General features: G+C 31.9%; 1 long non-coding RNA gene across 1 annotated transcript; it reads left to right on the forward strand.

The window, feature by feature from the left end:
- The first annotated feature begins 4,850 nt into the window (after positions 1-4,850).
- LOC134282160 (uncharacterized) lies at positions 4,851-6,028 on the forward strand. The gene is made up of 3 exons (XR_009995228.1): positions 4,851-4,895; positions 5,144-5,226; positions 5,477-6,028. It is a non-coding gene; the product is annotated as an uncharacterized LOC134282160 (long non-coding RNA).
- Positions 6,029-13,761: the final 7,733 nt, after the last annotated feature.

Raw genomic sequence — 13,761 nt, forward strand, 5'->3', positions numbered from 1 at the left:
CACAGTGAAAACACGTGGATTTGAGGGTAGCCCTGTTTTCAGATGGAAAAAGTCCGAAAATGCCGTGTGGGTACCCTGTTTTTTGGTGTCAGCTAACGTGACAGGTAATGTTTAACACCTCCTGCTAAATATTTTTTCTTGTAAACAAATACCTGATTTTTAACGATTTTTTATTCTATATAGAATTATATAGTGAAAACAATTACCGGTGTGATACCTTGAAGGTGATTATGAAAAATCATTTTAATCCTTATTAAAGACATTTTTCATTTTTAAAAGGCATATTTCAACAAAATATGTGATTTTATTAACTTTTTGTTTGAAAACACACAATTTTAAAATTAGAATTAGAGTTTACATTATTTTTCACAGATTTCTGCTTAAAAATTAACAATAGGTTATTTTTTACACTCAATACTTTAAAATATGACTAAAAAGGTAGCATTATGCATTTAAAATGTGGAAAGAAGTCAGAAAATATTCTTTTTTCATTTTATATGACTTAACATTATTTGCACCAGCTGACCGCAGTCAATTATAGTGTATACAGACTTTGCGGTAAAGGGTGTTAAAGCTGATTTTTCAAGAATAGACTAATTCTAGGTTTGCGAATGAATTTTTAGCACAAGCGACAACTGCGATAAAATGTAAACAAGTAAAAATGTTTTTACAGAATGATAATTTCTACAGACACATGATTTATTTTAATTTATTCAGACCTCCAGTGATACATACATTACTGCATTGGAAGAACAGAAATAATGAAATGAGTCAGATCTGTCTAAAAAAAACTTAATACATAAGCTACATAAGTAAAATTCATTAAGAATTTTTCACAGTAAGGAAGGTTATGACCAAAAAATCCTGAAATACTGTCAAGGTCTGCATGATAATACTTATTCTGAGTTCTAACCATGCATCATACATGTAGTGCAGAATGTCACTTAGCACCCTGGCATGCCTCTTGTGGTTCTTAGGACTTTATTTATGCTTTCGCAGCTGACATTCATGTTTTTTCAGTTTGTCGGAGACTGTTTTTTGTTATTTTGTCATTTAAATGTAGGTGTTGACTGTCACTTTTGAATTAAGTCTCAGTCAGTGATGCTTATATGAGCATGATCTATTAAGTATATCATTGTATTGAAATATTAATAAATTCCAAGTTTAACTGATGAAGAAATTTGGCATATTTACATAATTGAAATATCAGAATAACTATAATTCAGCTAATAAGGTGCACATTTCTTCTCAGATCACTTCCTATAAATTTAATCAGCAGTTTTTGTACACCCACCCACCTCAAAGAATCATGGAGGATGTCCTGAATCTGGTCTCTGTGATGCATTTTGTCTCATAGAAAAGTGTTCAAACTCATTTAAATGTTTAATATTTATATTCTAAAATTTAAATGTTTATTTTTTTATGTAAATTTGTTGAAACAAAAAGATATAATCTTGCATAAATCATGGAAATTCATTAAACACCTTTGGAATTCCTGAGTAAATCCATGAAAAGAGAATAATTATGCATGTTAAATTGAAATTTCATGGCTAATTTGTGTCTTAAGAGAAAGCCAGTTGCATAAATCACAACAATAAATTACATCTGAATTGTTGTCCCTAGTTTCTTATCATCAAAGCCAGTTTAATGGAGTGTGGGAGCTGTGAAGAACCTCCCTAGATGCTGATATCATTTTGACTGCCCTGAGTTACAACACAGCATTTAGATAAACTTCTGCACAGCAGCTTGTAGACACATACCTAGGCTTTATTTGGAACATAAATTGACCAGATACAGTTTTCATTATCAACCCAGTATTTAACAATTTCTGTATTTTTGTTCATTCTTTGAAGGGGAAAATGCAACTTTGTTATGTAATAATTATGTTCCCCAAACGGAGTTTGGGAACATATTGTTTTTACTCTGTTTCTTATTATTATTATTATTATTAAGTCTTCCGTTCACAACGGAAGACTTATAGTGTTTGTATTGTTTCTTTTTATTAAGTCTTCCGTTCACAACGGAAGACTTATAGTGTTTGTATTGTTTCTTTTTATTATTATTATTATTCCTCCCAAATTTTGTGAGCGCGATTACTCAGAGATGGCTGGATAGATTTTCACAATTTTTCTCATGTAAGTAGGTTGATATATGAAGTTTATATAAAATTCCGTTTTTTGAAAAATTCACTTCCGGTCCGAAGTTATGACCGATTTTCGAATTTTAAAATGGACTTTTGTCCAGCAGTTTTCTCGCAAACGGTTTGAGGTAAAGATATGAAATTTACAGGAGTATTAGATCATGATATTTTATTTGTTTTGAAGTTGTTTTCGTGTGTTTCCAGTACTTCCTGTCCGAACCGGAAGTAAATTTGTTTTTGGTCAATTTTTAATTTTTTTGTTTTTAGATATTTTTTCAAGATATTCTTAGGTAAAACAGACATTTTTCTACAAATACTAAATATATAATTTGTTTTTAAATAAGATTCCGCATTTTGTATATTTTCGGTACCGAAATTTTCTCTATTTACGTAGTATGTATAAGGTGGGCAAAGAAAGATAACTCTGACCTGTGACTGAGAATAGAACTTTCGAGATAAAGGCGGAAATACTTATTAATGACGTTAGACGGTTAGAGACATATATACGCTCTCCAGATCAACATATTTACACATTCAATATTATCTCTTTTGCATGTTACTTAATTCACTATATGCATATTAGTTTAAATTTGGCTGTGTAGTGTTAGTCTGTATATTGAAAGTTTTTGATTTACAAATTTATATCTAAAAAAAATATCCGTTCTGTGTCAACTTAGCACTTTGAAGAAAATAATATTGTACGCAGTATACATTACAGCGATGTATATACAAATTATTCTACAAAAATACTAAACATATTATTTATTCAATCGAATTCTGCATTTTGGAGATTTAAAGTTCCGTCAATAAATTCATTTTCTCTATTTACGTAGTGACAATGAGCAAAGATAGATAACTCTGACTTGTAAGTGGGAATAGAACTTTCTAGATAAAGGCGGAGGTAGTATCCATGACGTCGAGGACACGTGTCTACATCCACACTTTCACATAAAAAAAAATAATTAGACTTCGAGTTTCCATATCCACTTCTGTATGAAAGATTACGTTGGTTACTGCTTTCAGTATATGCATAGTTTAAAGTTGTCAGCGTAGTGTAAATCTGTAATGTCTGTTATGATTATATTTAAAAAAAATATATTCTTAATTCATTCTCTAATTTGAATGCGAAATTATCCCGGAATCCGAGTTTTATTTTCGATTCTAAAATATTATATGTATACTCAAAAGGGAACTGAGAGATAGAAGAGTAGGTGTAAAGTCTTTAGAGATAAATTGATATCTGCAACTTAAAAGAAAGAAAATCAATCTATAGATTGGATTTGGTTTTAACACGTATATTTCATTGATTGAAAGTCTTATAGTGTTATTTATTATACATGATCTATACTTTTATATACCCGAGAAGTTATTAAATATGAGAAAAAACGATTCTTGGATTTTTGTGAAATACTAGTACTCAAAGGGTTAACATTATGTGAAAGTTACGCGTTTCTGTGTGAAATAATGCTACGCTAAAAACATGATACAAAAACACCTGCAAAGGTCTGTTGATATGTTAGATAAAGTATACGAATGAACACAATTTTATGCAATGCTATATAGTTATATGTATGTACATGCAACCTTAAGTATTTTCCTTTTAATTCATAAAGCATAAAATTACCGAGTATGTAATTCCTCTTGATTTTATTCGGAGACATTATTGCAGCTATAGGCCTTTGAATTATAAATTCGTTATACAATTAAATCTGGAACATTTGGTTATAATTACCATTAACATGTATACAGAATTCATATTCTATAATATTAGATTTTTCATTAGGCAAGATACTGAAATTTACATGTCTGAGAGAGAGAGAGAGAGAGAGAGAGAGAGAGAGAGATTCCCTTTTAATCCTGATTATCCTATCCATTTACATAGACAAGAAATCAGTTCTATATCAGTTGTACCCATTCTTTATTGCGTGGACCGTGAGGCGGATCCAAATTTTAATCTTGTACACATACTTTTAAACACGAACTAAACATTGAATCTATGGCACAAGTATTTTAAAAAAGATGAAGAACTTACATTTAGCTAGTCATCGAATCTTTTTAAAACCCAGAACTAGTCGTTGAATGAAGTTTTTAATTCAAGTTGTTGCGTGGACCGTGAGGCTGTAATTTCGGTAAACTTCGGATTGATCTCGGTAGTTTACGGAATAAAATGCTTTTTCAGTTCGAGTCAATATCAAAGGCCACAATTCGAATATTTTTATTTCAGTTGATAGATAATTAAAGAAAACAACAAGATGATAACAAATTTGTTGTTTAAATACGTTTAAATGTACATCTTTTAAAATAAAACGATGTCTCCGAGACTATAAAATTCAAGATGGCGGCGCCCACGAAAAGTCCGACAGGCAAGGAACGGTTCAAGAAAATTTGACGCGCGCTGAGGTGCTTTAGGAGATCGTACTTGTGAAATAAACTTATTTGTGATTCCATGCATATTTGTGAGGAATGCTGTTATGGTATAACCCTAATTTTAACCAGTAAGAGACTAAGAGTTCGTAAGATGACTCGGAGGGTCATCGAGTTTGATGTTCATTGCCTCAAATTGCGTTCAAATTGTCACATCGGACCATTATTCTTTTGCAAGAGAGCAATTAAATGTGAGTGAAACTCTGGTTAGGTGGTTTTTGTACATACAGTGCGGAAATTGCTTGCAGTTGACATCGGTGTTCCCAAAAGCTGAGAAAATCCAGAGGAAGCAGAACTTCAGTGTCGATACTCAATACACAGATTGTAACAGGTAAACATTTATATTTATATATATTTTGTTTATGGAATTTATGTTATCTAATCTAGGCATTGACAACTAGTAAAAAATATAATTTAGGCATTGAAAACTAGTATAAAACATTGGAGCTTAATTCTTCATCTAAATTTTCATCTGAAACCATGAAATTTTGGATAAGGCATATAATTTATAAATAGGATTTACATGTTCATGCATCTAAATAATTACATGTAATATAATTGTATCTATCCTTTTTGTAGCTATTATCTACAGTTCATTGTGGGAGACCCTCAATGTGTCGTCAACATTAAATCTACAATTAATACATGAAAGGATTTTGAAGGTATGAACAGTTTTATTATATCATTTAGTAGATACATATATTTTAAATTTGGTGGCTCTAAAATCAAATGATTATTTGTCAATTTGCTCGAGAATCGGTGTAAGAAAAATATTTGACTACATGCAGTAGACTACCCCGTCATGTTGGACGGAAATAATCTCTGCTGCAAACTTTTAATGATTCACATGTACATCATTAATCTGTATGAAACAATCATTTGGAGTACAAAAATATTTCTCATTTTCAACAGGTGTTCAATGCTGAAAATCAAAGTACTTCTGGTATTTGTGCGTGCTGATTGGTAAAGTTTCATGAAGAGGAGTCTGGCAGAGACGATGGCACTTTCTCATCTAAGCTGATCTATAGCTATGTAAGAAATGATGAAAATAGATTAATTTATGTTTTCTCCCAAAACCAGTGATGGCAAACCTAGAGTGACTGGAACATCTAAAGTTCTACAAAATATTGCCCCAAAGTTGTGTGAATTTTTTGCTGCCACATAAATTTATCAATTGTATCTAAACAAGTTTGTCTGTATTATGGATCCGGCCATCCTTAAAAAATTTATTTTTTGCGGTAACGCGCCTCATCATTTTAGGTGTGAGTAGGTAGGTAGGCTTTTTTTTTTTTGAGATAAAATGTCAGAAATAAATAACATTGATGTAGAGGTATTAACTATGTCTCAATTTTCACCTTACTTATCTAACAAGAAAATTAAAGCATTCTAAATATATTCAATCTTTTATTGCTCAAATATCAGAACACATCAGTTCTTTTTAGGCAAACTTTTCTAAGAAAGTGACTCTCATCAGCCACGTACCTCAAATAACTGACTCCACACTAATCTAGTGTTTCGGTGGTTTGATATTTACGAGGTTTAAGATTTTGATAGTTTATTAATTAGCTGCAAATCCGTGATCATCCCACATGAAATTTCGTCTGCCACCAATTTTGTGGCGATCTCGTAAACATCATACCATGTATCTGTAAAGTGGAACTGACGCACAATATTTTTTTTTGCCAAGTAATTAACTAAAGATGTTTTTCCTGAAAAATTTACTGTAACTGAGAGAACTATAGAGTCAATATATCCCGCAACCTTCTCGGATGCCATCTCTAAATTTGTAGGCCTAGATCACAAAGACGTTTTAATAGTACTTGGGGGAAAGATAAAGCATCGGTGTAACTGAGACGTAAAAAAAATATCAATCGGATAAAAACGGAAAATGGATACGTAAAAAAAGAAAAAAAAAAGAAGATTTTTGAACCGATAAAAAAATCCAGTCAGGTGGATTTTAGTGAGTCGGTCGCGTTACCGCAAAAAACAATTCTTTAAGGATGGCCTCCTCTACTAAGTATAACATATACCTTATGAGATTACTGTCGGAGTCCTTATAGTATCTACATTTATATCACAAGTACTATTTATTGTATCATTAAAATCTTGAAATTTATTTTCTAGGTCATTGTGTATCGAATGTTTATCACTCTGCTTTGATACAATTTACTGTCACTATCAATTTTTAACTTCAGTATTTCTGTTCAAATTTTTTTTATTCTTTTGTGTACATTTTTAAATTCTAGACATAATAATAAATTCACATTTGCAGAACTTCAAACCATTTTCATTTATGTAAATCAATTTTTTACATTGAGTTATGAGATTCATTCATAATTTTTGACTTGCAAAAAAGTCATAGTCACTCTCTGTATATTTTTTCTGCTTAAGAAGTATTACACTAAGTGCACATGTATTGACCTGTCAATCAAAATCACTGGACGCTGTATGCATTGCAATAAAGTTGTTCGAAATGATTTTTATTAAGTATGATCTTTAAGAAAATCTGATGCAACAAATTTGAGAAATGAAAAATAAAATAATAACATGGCTAGAGCATCATATATCTGTATTATGGACTTCAGTTGTGGGACGTGGAGACCGGTTCGTCAGATGAGATCATTTAAATCGAGGTCCTGTGTGTCGGATGGTACTGACTCAAAAAGATTCCTCACTGCTCAATGGCGATTAGAGCCAAATTATAGGACAACATTTTGCAGTCTCCCCTGGCGAGTGGAGGCTTCACCATGTGAAAAATACTCGAGAAGGACATTAAATGACTTATAATCAATTAATCGATTGCTGAATTATTCCTGTAGTTGAATAATCTTTCTGCTGACAAATCTCGATAGTATTACTGTAAAAATCAACGACTTTACGTTTAATGTGGTACTAACTTAGTTCATGACATTTTTATAACACCATCACAATTGTGCCAGAACATAAACACAGTGAAGTTTATGAGAGTACGGTGTTCGTTCGTCCGTTGATTTGTCTATGATACACGTGTAGCTCTTATGAGTGTTAAAATGCATAAGAACAAGATTGGTCATGAAAATCAAAGTACCTTAAGTACTGAAAGACCTTTTTGCAGTTTTTTTTTCTTTCAGAGTACATATATCTATGTTTTTTGCAGAGAAAAAAGCAAATTCTTACAGATTTAGAAGAACGGAAGACTTATTTGTTGCCATGGCAACAAGATTCTAGTTATTATTATTATTATTATTATTATTCCTCCCAAATTTTGTGAGCGCGATTACTCAGAGATGGCTGGATAGATTTTCACAATTTTTCTCATGTAAGTAGGTTGATATATGAAGTTTATATAAAATTCCGTTTTTTGAAAAATTCACTTCCGGTCCGAAGTTATGGCCGATTTTCGAATTTTAAAATGGACTTTTGTCCAGCAGTTTTCTCGGAAACGGTCTGAGATAAAGATATGAAATTTACAGGAGTATTAGATCATGATATTCTATTTGTTTTGAAGTTGTTTTCGTGTGTTTCCAGTACTTCCTGTCCGAACCGGAAGTGAATTTGTTTTCGGTCAATTTTTTATTTTTTTGTTTTTCGATATTTTTTCAGGATATTCTTATGTAAAACAGACATTTTTCTACAAATACTAAATATATAATTTGTTTTTAAATCAGATTCCGCATTTTGTATATTTTCGGTACCGAAATTTTCTCTATTTACGTAGTATGTATAAGGTGGGGCTGGTGGGCAAAGAAAGATAACTCTGACCTCTGAATGAGAATAGAACTTTCGAGATAAAGGCGGAAATAGTATTGATGACGTTAGAGACATATATACGCTCTCCAGATCAACATATTTACACATTCAATAATCTCTCTTTTGCATGTTACTTAATTCACTATATGCATATTAATTTAAATTTGGCTGTGTAGTGTTAGTCTGTATATTGAAAGTTTTTGATTTACAAATTTATATCTTAAAAAAATATCCTTTCTGTGTCAACTAAGCACTTTGAATAAAAATAATATTGTACGTAGTATACATTACAGCGATGTATATACAAATCATTCTACAAAAATACTAAACATATTATTTATTCAATCGATTCTGCATTTTGGAGATTTAAGGTTCCGTCAATAAATTCACTTTCTCTTTTTACGTAGTGACAATGAGCAAAGATAGATAACTCTGACTTGTAAGTGGGAATAGAACTTTCTAGATAAAGGCGGAGGTAGTATCCATGACGACGCAGACGTCTATATCCACACTTTTCACATAAAAAAAAAAAATTAGACTTCGAGTTTCCATATCCACTTCTGCATGAAAGATTATGTTGGTTACTGCTTTCAGTATATGCATAGTTTAAAGTTGTCAGCGTAGTGTAAATCTGTAATGTCTGTTATGATTATATTTAAAAAAAATATTCTTTATTCATTCTCTAATTTGAATGCGAAATTATCCCGGAATCCGACTTTTATTGTCGATTCTAAAATATTATATTTACTCAAAAGGGAACTGAAAGATAGAAGATTAGGTGTAAAGCCTTTAGAAATAAATTGATATCTGCAACTTAAAAGAAAAAAATCAATCTATAGATTGGATTTGGTTTTAACACGTATATTTCATTGATTAAAAGTCTTATAGTGTTAATTATTATATATGGAACGCCATCACTGCCTTATAGCATAAAACTATGCATTCATTATGTCAATCTATCATTACGTGATGTGAACATATCTTTACATTATGTCAATTTTTTATGGGGTGATGTAAAAATATCTTTACATCATGTCAATGCTGCATTACATGAAGTAAACACATTCTTCCATTATGTCAGCACTTTATAACTTGAAGTCGGAAGTTCATTATATGAAATGAAAATATGTTCACATTGTGTTAAAACTTTATTACGTGAAATGAATGTTTCTTTATATTATTTCATTTCTTTAGTATGTGAGGTCAAAATTGCATTACGTCAAGTAAATTGTGTTTTATAATTAAACTTATCATTACATGAAGTCAAAAGTCCATTCCTTTTTGAGAATGTGTATGTCTATTATATCAAAGCATTATTACGTGATATGGATAAATATTTATCTTTATTTTACGGCGAGAGCATCATATGTCAGTGCTTTATTACGTGGTGTTAAAAGTGTATAACATAATGTGAACATATCTTTATATTATATCAACACTTTCTTACATTATGCCAAAACTCCATTCCGTGATGTGGATATATAATAACGTTATGTCAACTCTTTCTTATGTGATTTAAAAAATATCTTTATATTGTGTTAACTCTTTATCATGTTGATTCCAAAAGTTTTGATGTGAAAATACATTTACATTATCTGAAAGCTGTATATCTAGTATAATAATGAATGTTGACGACCGTGTTTTAATGACTCGTAAGAGGGGGGGGGGTCCCGATTGAGTAGGACGAATTAAAGACACATAATATCAGCCCCCCCCCCCTCATAACCTTTTTTTAGAAAATGTAATGTTCATTGAAAGTACAGCCCCCACCCCCACTTATTGTTGAAGTATAGTCCACTAGGGGTAATGTAGTATAACTGAAAAAAATATAGGACTGATCGAAGTCGGACCCCCTCTCCGAAATAGGATTTTCGGGCTTAGACAATTTTTTTGGCTTGTCGAGTTTTTTTCGGGTAAATAATTTTTTTCTTTCTGGCTGACATCCTCTTTCAAATAAATGCTATGTCACGGAATTAGTTACAGTAATTTTTTCAACCATTCCAAGACCAGAATTCTGTTACAAAAATCTACCAGTCCCTCTTCTAAATCAATTGAATATGCTTTAATAAGCACGCATGGGCACATATTTGTGGCGCATATGGGAATCTTGAAAAAAGAAGGGGGACGGGATAGAGTTGGTGACCAAAGGGGGAAAGCGGAAAAACTCCCCGGCAGGCTTTATAGTTTTATAGAAAAACGTTTTCAATTTAATTCAGCTAAACTTAATGTGAAAGTAATGCAATGTCCTACATTGTAAAACTAATAAATTTATTAATTTTATGTATATTTTGGTGACTAAATATGGTAGGGTGGGATTTCTGCCCCCCTCCCCAACCCGCCAGTGCACGTGTGTTATACTATATATCTGTTTACACTTTAAAAAAGGAGAGTTAAAGACTGATAAAAAAAAATACAGTGTTCTGAGTAAGATCAGAAGTTTAAGATTTTTATTTATTAGAAAAAAGCAATTCAGAAAAAAAAAAGCTGCACGACTCATATTTGATTTATTTAATTATCAGATAAAAGTAAACGCCATTGAATTTCGGCGCGTGACTTTAATTCACAGTCGCAGTGTTAAGGCTTTGCATGTTTCAAGATTGTCAATCAATTTTGCTTTAAAGTTTTCATTTAAAGATGCAATTCCCAAATCGCTGAGAATTTAATTTATGACAGTTTTCTCTCCCGCCATTTTTAGTGCTTTCGGAAAGCGGAAAATACGTTATGCTCATATAAAGGCCGAGGATACCCGTGTTCGCATAACGTAATAGTGAATCGACATAATGTAGAAGAGTGCGCACAGTATGACATGAGTTTTTCACATCTGATATGAGATGAAATAGCCTAAGATACATGTATGCTGACGAAAGGCTTAGCATTTTTGACACAATGTAAAGACACAATGACATAACGTTATAACGATTTGTCAAAAAGTAAGGGCAAATTAACATCATGAAATTGATTCACGTCGTCATGTAGCATATTGAAGGCATAAAGTAGTAAAAGAATTGACCACATGTGACAATTTTTTTCAGATAATGTAATGAAATTCTGACATCGTATTATAGCGAATTGATATTGAGTTAAAGATAAATTCACATCATGTAATGAACTACTTAGGCCAAATAGTAGAGAGTGCACATAATGTAACAATGAGTTGAAAATATATAAAAACATTTTCACACCACGTAAAATTTTTTTGACTTAATGTCATAAAGAGCTGATATAATGCAATGGAATATTGGCACAATGTAATTAAAGTACGAGTTAATGCCATAAAGACTAAACATAATGTAATTGAAAGTTGACATAACGCAATAGTAGTGTGTGTAATTGTCATAAGGAGTTGACATAATGTAATGAAAGTTTGACACAATGCAATAGTAGTGTGGACTAATGTCATAAAGAGTTGACATGATATAATGGAAGGTTGACATAATGCAATAGTATTGTGGGTTAATGTTATAAAGAGTTGACATAATATAATGGAAGGTTGACATAATGCAATAGTAGTGTGAGTTTATGTCATAAAGTGTTGACATAATGTAATGTAAGGTTGACATAATGCAATAGTAGTGTGAGTAAATGTCATAAAGTGTTGACATAATATAATGGAAGGATGACGCGATGCAATCTTTGTGTTCTGCTATAAGGCAGTGACGGCGTTCCATAATTATACATGATCTATACTTTTATATACCCGAGAAGTTAGTAAAGATGAGAAAAAGCGATTCTTGGATTTTTTTTGAAATACAAGTACTCAAAGGGTTAACATTATGTGAATGTTACGCGTTTCTGTGTGAAATAATGCCACGCTAAAAACATGATACAAAACATCTGCAAAGGTCTGTTGATATGTTAGATAAAGTATACGAATGAACACAATTTTATGCAATGCTATATAATTATATGTATGTACATGCAAACTTAAGTATTTTCCTTTTAATTCATAAAACATAAAATTACCGAGCATGTAATTCTTTTGAAGCCCCCCCCCCCCTCTTGATTTTATTCGGAGACATTATTGCAACTGTAGGCCTTTAAATTATAAATTCGCTATACAATTAAATCTGGAACATTTGGTTATAATTACCATTAACATGTATACAGAATTCATTTCATATTCTATAATAGTAGATTTTTCATTACGCAAGATACTGAAATTTACATGAGAGAGAGAGAGAGAGAGAGAGAGAGAGAGAGAGAGAGAGAGAGAGAGAGAGAGAGTCCCTTTTAATCCTGATTATCCTATCCATTTACATAGACAAAAAATCAGTTCTATATCAGTTGTACCCATTCTTTATTAAATATTTTCTGTTTCATATTCCGTCATAGTCACTCTCTAAATATTTTTTCTGCTTAAGAAGTATTACACTAAGTGCACATGTATTGACCTGTCAATCAAAATCACCGGACGCTGTATGCATTGCAATAAAGTTGTTCGAAATGATTTTTATTAAGTATGAACTTTAAGAAAATCTGATGCAACAAATTTGAGAAATGAAAAATAAAATAAAAACATGGCTAAAGCATCATATATCTGTATTATGGACTTCAGTTGAGGGACGTGGAGACCGGTCCGTCAGATGAGATCGTTTAAATCCAGGTCCCGTGTGTCAGATGGTACTGACTCAAAAAGATTCCTCACTGCTCAATGGCGATTAGAGCCAAATTATAGGACAACATTTTGCAGTCTCCACCGGCGAGTGGAGGCTTCTCCATGTGAAAAATTCTCGAGAGGGACATTAAACAACGTATAATCAATTAATCCATTGCTGAATAATTCCTGTAGTTGAATAATCTTTCTGCTGACAAATCTCGATAGTATTACTGTAAAAATCAACGACTTTACGTTTAATGTGGTACTAACTTAGTTCATGACATTTTTATAACACCATCACAATTGTGCCAGAACATAAACACAGTGAAGTTTATGAGAGTACGGTGTTCGTTCGTCCGTTGGTTTGTCTATGATACACGTGTAGCTCTTATGAGTGCCAAAATGCATAACATAATTGGTCATGAAAATCAAAGTACCTTAAGTACTGAAAGACCTTTTTGCAGTTTTTTTTTCTTTCAGAGTACATATATCTATGTTTTTTTGCAGAGAAAAAAGCACATTCTTACAGATTTAGAAGAACGGAAGACTTATTTGTTGCCATGGCAACAAGATTCTAGTTATTATGTTCCCCAAACGAAGTTGGGGAACATATTGTTTTTACTCTGTTTCTTCTTATTATTATTTTTCTTCTTCCTGGGCACTTTTTTGTCCGCGAATGATCTCGTAAACTACACATCCGACTAAGGTGAAATGTTTTTAGGGTTAGTAGACATGTTATGTAGATTTGTGGAACGAAGGTCATTTTGCGCGCACGTGCTTGCAAGAGCGCGCACGTGCAACACGAGAAATGATCAATATAATGAATGTAAGCGTAACTTTTTACATTTTTGATGAAATGCTTTGAAAATCA

This window comes from Saccostrea cucullata, unplaced genomic scaffold (assembly GCF_032062105.1).
Source record: "Saccostrea cucullata isolate Sc308-1 unplaced genomic scaffold, CSIRO_AGI_Scuc_v1 ctg5610, whole genome shotgun sequence".
Lineage (NCBI taxonomy): Eukaryota > Metazoa > Mollusca > Bivalvia > Ostreida > Ostreidae > Saccostrea > Saccostrea cuccullata.